Genomic DNA, 14,399 nt, shown 5'->3' with positions numbered 1-14,399 from the left:
ATACATCCTGTGAACCTGTTTAATCCCATACATGGTCAACAACATACATAAAAAAATTTAAAACTTTTCTTTCATTCAAACATTTCCTTGCCAAGCCTAGCCTGTGCATGCACAAACATAACATAAACCTCTCATTGGAGTCCTCATCAAAAACTCCAATGGGGTAACATAACATAACATAGGCTTGGGTTACATAGGCATCATAAAAACATTATATCTCATACAAGACCATGTGTACAGGGAATACAACAGACTCTAGTCAAGCACACTATTAAACTTTCATTACATTACATATCATACTTTTACATTACAAACAAACCATGTCCACAGCTAAGCTATTACATAAACTTCTCTTACTCTGCTGACTTCTCTATCTACTCTGCACCTGCAAGACTGGGATTAGGGGAGAGGGGGTGAGCTATGAAGCCCAATGAGCAGAAACTAAAAACATTGATTTTATAATTTCCTTTATTATTATTATTATTTATTATTAAACATTTATTATTCTCTTTTTTTTTTTTTCATGCTTTCATGAAATGCAACACATCACAGCTAATCACATAAAGGATGGTATTGTCACCATTAGTCCTCTTACTTTCCAAAGTGCCGGGACGTAGAATGGGTACAACCGTGCTTTCTCTTACATATCATAACATAACATTCCAATTTGCCGGGACGTAGAATGGGTACAACCGGACTTTCTCTTTCTTTGTGCCAGGGACGTAGAATGGGTACAACCTGGACTTTCATACATAACATGCCATATCTCATCATACATATCGAGGACCATGGATCATCCAATCAAGCATCCACATCAACATCAATTTATGCAATGCAGCATATTCGTGAATTCTAATGCAAACATCCTGAAATATTGCATGGCATTAGTGATGCATGGGAAATGCTTTATGATTCATTCATTTATTCATTTACTTTACTTTAAAACTTAAGGGGTTGTTCCACTCACCTGATGACTGAAGCTTTAACAACTCAAAGGCAGCTATCTCACTGCCGGGGGTCTCGGTTCCTCGGGTCCGAACCTACACAGGTGGACTTAGATGAGGTACCAAACAAACATAAACAAGACTCTAAACATACCCCCAAAAACCTCCTAAAAACACCTCAAAACACCCCTAGAAAACATGCAAGAAAAGGCTGGGCAGTGCACTTTCGGCGGCACTTTCGGCGGCCGGAAGTCCCTTCAGAGCCGAAAGTCAGGCAGGTTCGGCGGCACCTTCGGCGGCCGAAACTCCCAGACAGAGACGAAACTCATGCATGTTCGGCGGCACCTTCGGCGGCCGAAAGTCCCAGACAGAGACGAAAGTCTCTTTTCGGGGGCAACTTCGGCAGCCTAAAGGCCTGCCTCCCCAGCCATGTTCGGCGGCCGAAAGTTCCTTCGGCTGCCGAACCTGGTTTCTGCCAAAGGGCAGAAACTTGGCTCCCTTATGCAATTTTGCCTCCAAACTCACCAAACCTGCATAAACCTGTTCTAAAACATGCATAAACACTATATATCACACCTAGGGGTCTCAAACTATCAAATACCCCAACTACAACACTTCAAACACACACAAACAACACACATTGTTCATCAAGACATCAAAACCCATAATTGGACTAATTGGTGACAAGTTCACCCAACCCTTATGTGAATTGTTTGTGTTATGATGGATTCCATTTGAGCATAGTGTTACTGTGTTTTACTAGCTCTACTCACTGGGCTTTTAGCTCACCCCTCTCCCTTTACCCCCAGGCTTGCAGGTACAGTATAGTGCGGGAGTCCGGATAGAGTAAAGAAGTCATGCTTATGTAATAGCTAGCAATGGACATGATCAAATTGTAATGTAAAAGTACAGTATAGTTATGTAATGAGGTTTATGGATGTTAGTGTGTGCTTGACTATAGAATGTTGTATCCCTTTTTATACATGATCTTGGTCATTTTATGTCACTTATGTAAACCAACTCAGCATATGTTTTGTCACCCATTGGGGACACTGATGAGATCCCACAGAGGGATCAATGTTATGATAATGTTATGCACAGGTTGAGTTTGGTTGATGTTCATGGAAAGAAAAGTTTTAATTTTTATGCATGTTGTTGATCATGTATGGGATTATACAGGTTTACAGGTTTTATGTCAGGCTTGCTACGGGTCCCGGCGGCCTTAAGTCGACCCGGATCCTAGCTCTGGTAGCGGTCCGATTTCTGGGTCGTTACATTTGGCTTTGGAAGGGACATTCGGCCGTCGAAAGTGCCGCCGAAAGTGCCCTGTCCAGCCCTTTCTTGGTTGTTTTCTATGCATGTGTTGAGGATGTTTTAGGGGATTTTTGGGGAGTTGTTTATGAGTTGTTTAGAGTGTGTTTGGCACCTCATTCGAGTCCACCTGTGTAGGATCGGACCCGAGGGATCGAGGAGGCCAGCAGTGTTAGCTGTTGCAGAGTCAGTCCAGCGTCTGCCAGAGGTGAGTAGAACTAACTCAAATGTTTTAAGCATGTTTCATGCATCATGAATACAATGTATATGTATTAGGCTGTTGCATTAGATTTCACGAAGATGTTGCATTGCATAATTTGCTGTTGATGTGGATGGACCAAGGCAACCCCAATAGCCCTAGCTATGATATGATAATGAAGTCCTGAGGAGCCCGAAGAGCCGGGCACTATGTTATGTTACAGAAGTCCTGAGGAGCTCCTTTGAGGGCCGGGCACAGACAAAGGGAGTTTTGGTGGTCATGTCCATCCGTGATGTGAAATGTTTGTGCTGTGATGCATTCCATGATAACATATGATTTATTATTGTTTTCCCTGTTATGCTCACTGGGCTTTTTAGCTCACCCCTTTTCCCTAACCCCCAGGTTTGCAGGTATGAGGTCGATCGGGAAGTCGGCAAAGGTTAATGCTATGTTGTTGTAATAGATTAGCATATTAGTGTGGACATGTAATGTAAATGGATATAATGCATTATAAGATAATGTAATGTAATGTAATGTAGCGTATAGTAGAGTTATGTGATGGATTAGTATTGTGCTTGGCCCTAAGGCTTGGTTAGTCCCTTTTTAATACATGATGTATGTTATGTTTTAGTATTGAGTTGAGTTTGAACCAAACTTGTGGCATGTAATGTTTACCACGCTAGAGTATTTGATGAGGACTCTAGTGGAGGTCTTATGCTTATGGTTATGATGCATGCACAAGTTAGGTTTTGGTTCATCGGATGTGATCCCAGCTTGATGTATGTTATGTTGACCCAGCTAGAGCTTTTGTTGAGGGCTCTAGTATGGGGTTCTTTTATGTTTCCAGTTATGTAGCATACAGGTCAAGCCCGGTATATACATCAGATGTTTAAGTTTTTATGTTAATGTTTTGATCATGTATGGGATTTTACCAGGTAATAGGATGTATGCCAGGCTTGCTACGGGTCTCGGCGGCCTTAAGCCGATCTGGATCCTAGCGCCGGTAGCGGTCCGGTTTCCGGGTCGTTACAAATTGGTATCAGAGCCCTAGGTTCACATGGTCGGACCTAGAGTGTGTTGGGCTCATAGAGGTCATAGAAGGGCAAGCACAATAGAAAAATCATGTCCACTAGGATAGTATGTAGAGTCCTGTCTTGATTGATGATGTGAAATGCCATGATTTTATGCATGTGCATTAATATTATGCTACGTATGTGATGGGGGTTCATGTGTTTCCACATGAACCGTATGATGTTAATGTTTGTATGATTGCGTGTTGTTCTTCAGAGGAGCTAGGATGTGTGGCACTCGTCGATCTGTGGAATCGACTGGATTTCCGTCTGAGAGGGAAGGTATGGAAACCTTTCCCCCTGCTCTGCCAAGAGCACAGTCGTGTAAGGTCAGCAGATGGGAAACATCAAGGGACCCTGGAAGGTCTTTTGATGCAAGCAGAGAAGGAATGGATCTAAGGAGAATGTCTTCAGATGCAAGAGAAGTAGAGATGGATGTTCAGAGGAGAGATGAAGGTTTGGATGTGAGTATGTTTGAAGAAGGCATGGGAGAGTCTCAAGAAGACGCTCAGACTCAGGATTCCAGAATCTCAGGTTCAAGAGGAATTGATCCCTCCACTCTGAGTACAGCTGCCACGAGAAGTAAGAAGTGGGGCAGAACCCTGAGGGGGAAGAAGAGTAAGTTCTGGAAGAGGTTGAAGTCCAGTCTGGGATTAGGTGGCAGTTCGAGTTCTGGCTCCGATACTTCTGGATGCATGAGGTGTGGGAGGCCGCACAAAGGGGTTTGTCGGTATGGGACCAATCTATGTTACAGGTGCGGGCAGGAGGGACACATGGCACGTGAGTGTCCTACTGCGCCTTGGTTGGCACAGTCCCAGCGGGCAACTTCAGGTGGAGCGGCTCAGCCAGCAGCTCCAGCCATGGCTCAGGTCAGTGGTCGAGGCAGAGGAAGAGGGTCAGCCTTTTCTTTTGAAGATTCCCGTGGAGAAGGTCCGTCAGCTCCAGCTCGGATCTTCACCCAAGCTCAGCAGGAGGCAAACACATCGAACATGGTGGTGTCAGGTACGCTTACTTTTGCATGTTCTGATGTGTATGTTTTGTGAACCCAAGTGTGATCCATCTGTGGCAGAGTTAGTCTGCCGGTTCAGTTCAGTGTCAGTTGAGGGTAGATGCCTTCCACCCGACCTTGAGGTCCTAGACTTGACTGTCTGGACGTCATTCTAGGGATGGATTGGGTTTTTCTACTCGTGGTGCTACCTTGGGTCGTAGAGACAAGGTAGTCAGGTTCAGAGGACAGGATGGGTCAAAGGTAATCTGCTGAGGGGACAGTGTAGGGATGCCTAGAGGTTTGATGTCAGCCTGTCAGGTTCGTAGGGTGCATAGGAGGGGTTTGTCAGAGGGTTCTAGCTCTTGTAAGAGAGTTTAGCCGTCAGGTCAGGGAACCAGCCTCAGTGTCAGTTGTGAGAGAGTTCTTAGATGTCTTCCCAGGCGTGCTGTCAGGTTTACCACCTGCTAGGGAGATAGAGTTTGGAACGAGAAGTGATGCCAAGCATCAGGTTCATCTCTATTCTTCTCTACAGGATGGCACCTGCAGAGTTTTAGAAGTTGAAGGAGCAGTTGCAAGAGCTTGGTAGACAAGGGTTTTATCCGACCTAGTACCTCACCCTGGATAGTTCCAGTGTTGTTGTGGGAAAAGCGGAATGGATCCTTGAGACCCTGTGTCGATTTCAGGCAGTTGAACAAGGTCACTACCAAGAACAGGTATTCCTTACCTGTGGAGGGTTAGAGAAGAAGTCAGTTTAGTAGAGAAGAAGGGAGAAGAGAAAGGATTAGAGTGCGCAGCGGAAGCTTGTGGAGTTCAGGAGAAGGTTGGGGTATTGCTTATGGTGTCTCCAATAAAGAGGTGATCCGTTGTGGGTCGATGGGTAAAGTAGCTCCAAGATACATCGGACCCTTTGAAGTCCTGCAAAGGATTGGGGATGTATCTGATAAGCTAGATTTACCTGCTTCGATAGAGAAAGTCCATTCGGATTTCCATGTTCCTGTGTTATGGCAGTTCGTGTCAGATCCAAGTGGGGTCCTTAAAGAACCGGAGGTGGAGATCTCGGGGGGTCTCACCTATGTTGAGCAGCTAGTGCAGATCATAGACACACAAGTTAGGAAACTAAGGAACAAGAAATCCCGATGGCGATAGCCCTTTGGAATCACCACCTAATGGAAAAGTGTGCTTGAGAGACTCGGGAGTTCATACTCTAGCAGTACCCGTATCTCTTTTTGGAGAGGTTTTTAGGCTTTATTTGCTTGCTTGCTTGCTGCTTGTTTGTTTGTTGTTTGAACATTCGTGTAATACCCGGCTAGACTCCGGCATCGGAATTCCTACCGTCCGGTGGAATCTCGGATGTCGGAAACCTCTAGAAGGGAAAAATCATGTTTTTATAAAATGTTTTAATGTATTTCATGGGTTTAAACAAGAAAGAAATTAAGTTTTGAATGAAAATAGTCTTGAGAGGAAGACTCAGGTTCGGCCGCCGAACCTCAAGTTCGGCCGCCGAACATGCATGCACTTCGGGAGTGCTTTAGGCCCCCGAAGGCATAAGTGAGGGAAGTCTAGGTTCGGCCGCCGAACCTTATGTTTGGCCGCCGAACATGGCATGCATGCGGAGGCACGTTAGGCCCCCGAAAGTGGCCTGGCCAGCCACCTATAAAAGCGTCCCCTTGTCCGAATGGGCGAGCTTTTCTCCCCATTTTCGGCCAAGGTGAGTTCTCCGCCGTCCCTCACCGATTTTGAGTTCTTTTCTCCAAATCTTTCATGATTTTCATGAGTTTTCACTTTGTTTTGAAGATTTTGAGCATTAAAGCAAGTTTTGAGGCTTGGAAGACTCAGGAGCTCTTTTCCTTTGTTCTCCAAGTTTAGGTCGCCTCTCTCTCGATCTATAAGAGGTAAGAGCCGATCTTGAGCTTATAGTATGTTTTAAACAAGTTTTAAGTTGTTTCATGGGGTAGAAATGCATGTTTAGGTTAGTTGAGCTTTGTTAGGTTTTATGTGATTATATGGACAATGTGTATTGGATATGCATGTTGTAATACCCGGCTAGACTCCGGTATCGGAATTCCTACCGTCCGGTGGAATCTCGGATGTCGGAAGCCTCTAGTAGGGTAGAATCATGTTTTCATAAAATGTTTTAAGGTATTTCATGGTTTTAAGTAAAATGGAAATGAGTTTTTGCATAAAAGCAACCTTGAAGGAAAACTCAGGTTCGGCCGCCGAATCTCAAGTTCGGCCGCCGAACATGCATGCCTTCGGGAGCGCCTTTAGGCCCTCGAAAGCATAAGTGAGGAAAGTCCAGGTTCGGCCGCCGAACCTCAAGTTCGGCCGCCGAACATGGCATGCATGCGGAGGCACGTTCGGCCCCCGAACGTGGCTTGGCCAGCCACTAAAAAAGGGTCCCTTAGCCGAAAACGGGCGAGCTTTTTCCCCATTTCCGGCCAAGGTGAGTTCTCCGCCACCCCTCACCGATCTTGAGTCTTTTCCTTCAGATCTTTCAAGTTTTTCACTAGTTTTCATCTTGTTTTGAAGATTTTTGAGTTTTAAGCAAGTTTTGGAGCTTTGAGGTTCAAGAACCCAAAAATCTCCCACCTCCGAGTTTAGGACGTCTCTCTCTCGATCTTCAAGAGGTAAGAGCCGATCTTAAGCTCATTTCATGTTTAAAGTAAGTTTTATGCAAGATCTATGGGGTAGAATGCATGTTTAGCTCATGGTTAGGTTTATGGGTTTTAATTGTGTTTTTGGACAATGTGAGTTGCTTGTGTGTTGTAGTTGGGGTTTTTGATGGTTTGATGCCCCTAGGAACTTTTATGTTTGCTTGTGTATGATTGAGGAATGTTGTAGAATAGGTTTATGCATGTTTGGATGAGATAGGAGGCATAAATGCATAGGGGAGCTGAGTTCTGCCATTCTGGGAGAAACCAGGTTCGGCAGCCGAAGGAACTTTCGGCAGCCGAACATGCTTGTGGAGGCAGCCTTCGGCTGCCAAAGCTTGCCCCCGAAAGGAGACTTTCGTCTCTGTCTGGGACTTTCGGCCGCCGAAGGTGCCGCCGAACATGCATGAGTTTCGCCTCTGTCTGGGAGTTTCGGCAGCCGAAGGTGCCGCCGAACCTGCCTGACTTTCGGCTCTGGAGGGACTTTCGGCCGCCGAACCTGCCGCCGAAAGTGCCCTGTCCAGCCCTTTCTTGCATGTTTTTCTATGATTATTCTATGATGTTTTAGGGGGTTTTTGGGGAATAGTTTAGAGTTATGTTCATGTATGTTTGGTCCCTCATTTGAGTCCACCTGTGTAGGTTCGGACCCGAGGAACCGAGGACTCCTGCAGTGAGTCTGTTGCCCCAGTGTCTGGTCAGAGCTATCCAGAGGTTAGTGGAATAAACCTTTACGTTTAAAGTAAATAAATTTCAAAGTTTTGAGCATTGTTCATGCATCATGAATGCCATGTGATGAATTAGGTTGCTTGCATTAGAATTCACGAATATGTTGCATTGCACATTTTGATGTTGATGTGGATGAATGTTGAATGATCCATAGCCCTCGATCTATGATATGACGATATGATATGTACGGTACGGAAAGTAAGACCAGTGGGACCCATTCTACGTTCGCTGGCACTATGTAAGGGAAAGACCAGGACCCATTCTACGTTCTGGCACAGTTGGACACTGTTATGTTATGATATGTAAGGGAAAGACCAGGACCCATTCTACGTTCTGGCACAGTTGGACCATGTAGAGGGCTATTGGTGACAAGTTCATCCTTGATGTGATTAGCTGTGATGTGATGCATTTCATGTTATCATATGTTTTAAGTGTTTTATTATTCTGCTCACTGGGCTCTAGTAGCTCACCCCTCTCCCACTTTCCCCAGGATTGCAGGTACAGGGTAGACCAGGAGGTTTACAAGAGTGATAAAGTCTGATGTATGTAATAGATAGTGTGGACATGATAAATGTATTAATGTTATGTAAAAGTACAGTTTCAGTCATGTAATGATATTGAGGATTAGATATTGTGCTTGACATTGTGTATGAGGTATCCCTTTTATTACATGATCAAAAATGTTTTATTATGTTCATGAAAGCCAACTCATCTTATGATGTATCGCCCATTGGGGCATTGATGAGATCCCACAGAGGGATCATGTTTATGATCATAGCTATGTGCAGTGCATGTTCAGGTTGAGTTGGATATATGAAAGAAAAGTTTTAAATTTTTTTGTATTTTCTTGATCATGTATGGGATTAAACAGGTTTCCAGGATGTATGTTTGGCTTGCTACGGGTCCCGGCGGCCATAAGTCGACCCGGATCCTAGCGCCGGTAGCGGTCCGATTTTCGGATCGTTACATATGTTTGATGTGTTGTTGTAATACCCGGCTAGACTCCGGTATCGGAATTCCTACCGTCCGGTGGAATCTCGGATGTCGGAGACCTCTAGAAGAATAAGACCATGTTTTCATAAAATGTTCTAATGTGTTTTATGGTTTTAAGTAAAAAGGAAATGAGTTTTTGCATGAAAACAACCTTGGAGGAAAACCCAGGTTCGGCCGCCGAACATGCAGGCATTTCGGCTGTGCCTTAGGCCCCCGAAGGCATAAGTGAGGGAAGTCCAGGTTCGGCCGCCGAACCTCAAGTTTGGCAGCCGAACATGGCATGCATGCGGAGGCACGTTTGGCCCCCGAACGTGGCCTGGCCAGCCACTATAAAAGGGTCCCTTAGCCGAAAATGGGCGAGCTTTTCTCCCCATTGTCGGCCAAGGTGAGCTCTCCGCCGTCCCTCACCAATCTTGAGTCATTTCCTTCAAATCTTTCACGATTTTCACAAGTTTTCATCTTGTTTTGAAGATTTTCAAGTTTTGAGCAAGTTTTGAGCTTGGAGACCCATGGAAGTTGTAAATCTCCCATCTCCGAGTTTAGGTCGTCTCTCTCTCGATCTTCACGAGGTAAGAGCCGATCTTAAGCTCAATGCATGTTTTAAGTAAGTTTTATGAAGATCTATAGGGTAGAATGCATGTTTAGCTTATAGTTAGGTTTTTGAGTTATTGTTGTGTTTTGAGCAATGTGGCTTGCCAATGTATGTTTGATGGGTTGTAGATGGGGTTTTAGATAGTTTGAAGCCCCTAGGAGCTTGTATGCTTGTGTATGTGTGTTGTAGGATAGGTTTATGTATGTTTGGGAAGTTTGGAGGCAAGTGTGCATAGAAGAGCTGAGTTTCTGCCACTATGGGAGAAACTAGGTTCGGCAGCCGAAGGAACTTTCGGCCGCCGAACATGCTTATGGAAGCAGCCTTCGGCTGCCGAAGCTTGCCCCCGAAAGGAGACTTTCGTCTCTGTCTGGGAGTTTCGGCCGCCGAAAGTGCCGCCGAACATGCATGAGTTTCGCCTCTGTCTGGGAGTTTCGGCCGCCGAAGGTGCCGCCGAACCTGCCTGACTTTCTGCTCTAGAGGGACTTTCGGCCGCCGAACCTGCCGCCGAAAGTGCCCTGTCCAGCCCTCTTTTGCATGTTTTTCTATGATTGTTTCATGTTGTTCTAGGGGGGTTTTTGGGGGATGTTTTTAGAGTTATGTTCTAGTTGTTTGGTCCCTCATTTGAGTCCACCTGTATAGGTTCGGACCCGAGGAACCGAGGACCTCAGCAGTGAGTCAGCTGCTCCAGTGTCTGGTCAGAGCTACCCAGAGGTGAGTGAAATAAACCTTATGCTTTTAAATAAATAAATTAGTTTTAGCATGATTCACGCATCATAAATGCCATGAGATATAATAGGGTGTTTGCATTAGACTCACGAATATGTTGCATTGCATAATATGTTGATGATGTGGATGAATGTTGAATGATCCTTTAGTCCCCATATGTTATGATGATGATGATACGGTATGGAAGACCAGTGAGGCCCATTCTACGCCCCTGGCACCATGTAAGAGAAAGACCAGTGAGGCCCATTCTACGCCCCTGGCACAGTTGGACCATGTTATGTTATGTTATGTAAGAGAAAGACCAGCGAGGCCCATTCTACGCCCCTGGCACAGTTGGACCATGTAGGGGACTATTGGTGACAAATTCATCCTTGATGTGATTAGCTGTGATGTGATGCATTTCATGTTATCATATGTTTTAAATGTTTTATTATTCTACTCACTGGGCTATTGTAGCTCACCCCTCTCCCTTAACCCCCAGGCTTGCAGGTACAGGGTAGGCTAGGAGGTCAGCAAGAGTAATGAAGTCTTATGTATGTAATAGATAGAATGTGGACATGACGAATTGTAGAATGATGTAATGTAAAAGTACAGTATAGATATGTAATGTAATGACGTTTAAGGATGTTAGAAGTGTGCTTGACCCTAGTATGTTGTTATCCCTTTTTAATAAATGATCTCAGATGTTTTATGATGTATATGTGAACCAACTCAACGCATGTTATGTAGCCCATTGGGGCTTTGATGAGATCCCACTGAGGGGTCAATGTTATGGCTATGTTTATGTTCAGTACATGCACAGGTTGAGGTTGGTACTTCAGAAATGCATGAAAGAAAAGTTTTAATTTTTATGTATGTTGTTGATCATGTATGGGATTAAACAGGTTCACAGGATGTATGTTAGGCTTGCTACGGGTCCCGGCGGCCTTAAGCCGACTTGGATCCTAGCGCCGGTAGCGGTCCGATTTTCGGGTCGTTACAGAATGGTATCAGAGCCCTAGGTTCAAATGGTCGGACCTAGAGTGTCGGGCTCATAGAGGTTATAGAAGGTCAAGCACAATAGGAAAATCATGTCCACTAGGATAGGATGTGGAGTCCTGTCTTGTATGATGATGTGAAATGCCATGATTGTATGCATGTGCGTTAATGATATGTGATGTATGTGATGCGGGTTCATGTGTGCTCACATGAATCATATGATGCTAATGTTTGTGTGATGTGTACTGTTTTTCAGAAAACAGGATGAGAGGAACTCGTCGATCTGCACGATTGACTGGAGTGCCACCTCAGGACGAGGGCACGAGCGCCCGTCCTCCTGCATTGCCTAGGGCAATGTCAAGCAGGTCTAGCAGAGAAAGAGCAGTAAGAGACCCTAGAAGGTCTTTGGATCTGGGTAGAAGCAGATCAGTGAGGGGAACAGTTCAGGGAGGAATGTCAGAGGACATGGGGGATGATATGGATGTAGAGCAGAGGAGGGATGGCAGTCTGGGAGTTAGCATGTCAGAAGAAGGAATGGGAGAGTCCCAAGGAGGCACTCAGGCCTCGGGATTTGTTCAGCCACCTTACTATCCACCCTTCTCACAAAACCCTGGGTATTCGATGGGAGGCACATCGGATTACCATAGCTTTAGCCCTTATCCCACACAGATGCCATACCCACCTTATTATCCACCATACTCACAGTACCCAATGTATCCACCTCCATCTTACTATCCAAATCCGGCAAACCCTACCCCGGGGGATGCTGCACCTCCTCCTCCACTAGCAGAACCCACAGTTCCAGAAAACCCAGTACCGAAGCCTAGCTCATCTGGTGGGAGCAAGGTCAAGATGACCGACTACATGAAGTTGGGTGCTCCTCAGTATGAGAAAGGGGATGACCCGTTTGTGTATCTTGAGAGGGTCAAGGTGATCACAGATGAGATTGGGGCTGATGATAGTAGAGCCATTCAGATGGCTGGGTTCACACTTAAGTGCAAGAAGGCACGAGAGTGGTTCAAGAATTATGTGAACCCGAGGGTGGACAGCATGTCTTGGGAAGAGTTTGCAAACGAGTTTGCAGGATGGACTTTTCCTGACAGCTCAAGGGAATTGAAGATGATAGAGTTTGAACAGTTGAGGCAGACGGATGATATGAGTATAGATGAGTTCACGGACAGATTCTTGGAGCTGTTGCCATTTGCAGGGCAAAATCTTGACTCAGACCAGAAAAAGTCAAGGAGGTATATCATGAAACTCCACTCCAGGTATTCCTCCTTGATCCAGTCAGCAGATAGGGAGAGCTTCCATGCCATAGTGGATATGGCCCGGAAAATGGAGGCCAGTGCCATCATTCAGGGGACAGTTAAGCAGTCAGTGGCACAGTCTTCTGGTTCTAAGACACCAGGCTCTTCTTCTTTCAGTGCAGCAGCTTCAGGCAGCAAGAGGTGGAGCAGTACCACCAAGAAGCCAAAGAAGAACAAGTTTTGGAACAAGGTCAAGTCTAGTCTGGGACTAGGAAGTGGCTCAAGCTCTGGTGCGGATAATGCAGTTTGTGCAAAGTGTGGTAGGCCACACAAGGGAGTTTGCCGAGCTGGGACAGCAGCCTGCTTCAGATGCGGGCAAGAGGGACACATGGCTCGGGAGTGTCCTAGGGCAGGTTTTGGAGCACAGTCCCAGCAGACAGCTTCAGGTAGTGTAGCGCAGCCAGCAGCTCCAGCCACGACTCAGGCCAGTGGCAGAGGTAGAGGGAGAGGGGCAGCCTCTTCTTCAGCGGGTTTCAGAGGTGAAGGTCCATCAACTCCAGCACGGATCTTCACAATGACACAGCAGGAGGCAGATGCATCTAACACCGTGGTGGCAGGTAACTTAGTCATTGGTTGTTCAGATGTGTATGCCTTGATGGACCCTGGTGCATCTCATTCTTTTATTGCTCCGAGAGCCGTCGAGAGGTTGGGTCTGATGATCTCTGGGTTAGAGTGTCCTCTCTGGGTCAGTGGACCCAAGTGTGATCCATCAGTGGCAGAGTCAGTCTGCCAGTGGAGTCCAGTCTTTGTTGAGGGAAGATGCCTTTTCGCCGACCTTGTAGTTCTAGACTTGACAGATTTTGACGTCATTCTAGGGATGGACTGATTATCTACCCATGGTGCTACCTTGGACTGCAGGGACAAGGTAGTCAGATTCAGAGGTCAGGATGGGTCAGAGGTTGTCTTCAGGGGAGACAGGAGGGGTAAACCTAGAGGTCTGATATCAGCTCTTTAGGCTCGTAGGTTGCTTAGGAAGGGATGTCAGGGGTATTTGGCTCATGTGAGAGAGCTTAGCAGTCAGGTTAGAGAGCCCGCCTCGGTGCCGGTGGTCAGAGAGTTTTGGATATGTTCCCAGACGAGCTGCCAGATTTACCACCTGCTAGGGAGATAGAGTTCGAGATAGAACTGATGCCTGGAACCAGACCGATCTCTATCCCTCCCTACAGAATGGCTCCAGCTGAGTTGAAGGAATTGAAAGAACAGTTGCAAGAGCTGGTAGAAAAGGGCTTCATCCGACCGAGCACCTCACCTTGGGGTGCACCAGTCCTGTTTGTGAGAAAGAAGGATGGATCCCTTAGACTTTGTATCGACTACAGGCAGTTGAACAAAGCCACTACCAAGAATAAGTACCCATTGCCAAGGATCGACGATCTATTCGACCAGCTAGCAGGAGCGGGTTGTTTCTCCAAAATAGATTTGAGATCGGGGTACCATCAGCTGAGGATCAGAGAAGAAGATGTGCCAAAGACAGCTTTCAGGACCAAATATGGGCATTTTGAGTTCCTTGTAATGCCGTTCGGGTTAAGCAATGCCCCTGCAACATTTATGGATCTCATGAACAGAGTGTTTAGCCAATAACTGGATCACTTTGTTATTGTCTTCATAGATGATATCTTAGTGTATTCCAGGAATGCAGAGGAGCATGCCCATCATCTGAGGTTGGTTCTGCAGACCTTGAGGGAACACGGCTTGTATGCCAAGTTCTCTAAGTGTGAGTTCTGGCTGAGGAGCATTTCATTCTTGGGGCATGTGGTGTCAGAAAATGGAATAGAGGTGGACCCCAAGAAGATAGAAGCTGTAGCTAACTGGCCTAGACCCACTTCAGTGACAGAGATCAGGAGTTTCTTGGGTTTGGCAGGTTACTACAGGAGGTTCGTTCAGGACTTCTCAAAAATTGCAGCTCCTCTGACCAGG

The sequence above is a fragment of the Manihot esculenta genome, chromosome 3, assembly GCF_001659605.2.
Source record: "Manihot esculenta cultivar AM560-2 chromosome 3, M.esculenta_v8, whole genome shotgun sequence".
Classification (NCBI taxonomy): Eukaryota; Viridiplantae; Streptophyta; class Magnoliopsida; order Malpighiales; family Euphorbiaceae; genus Manihot; species Manihot esculenta.
This window is presented reverse-complemented; position numbering follows the sequence as displayed.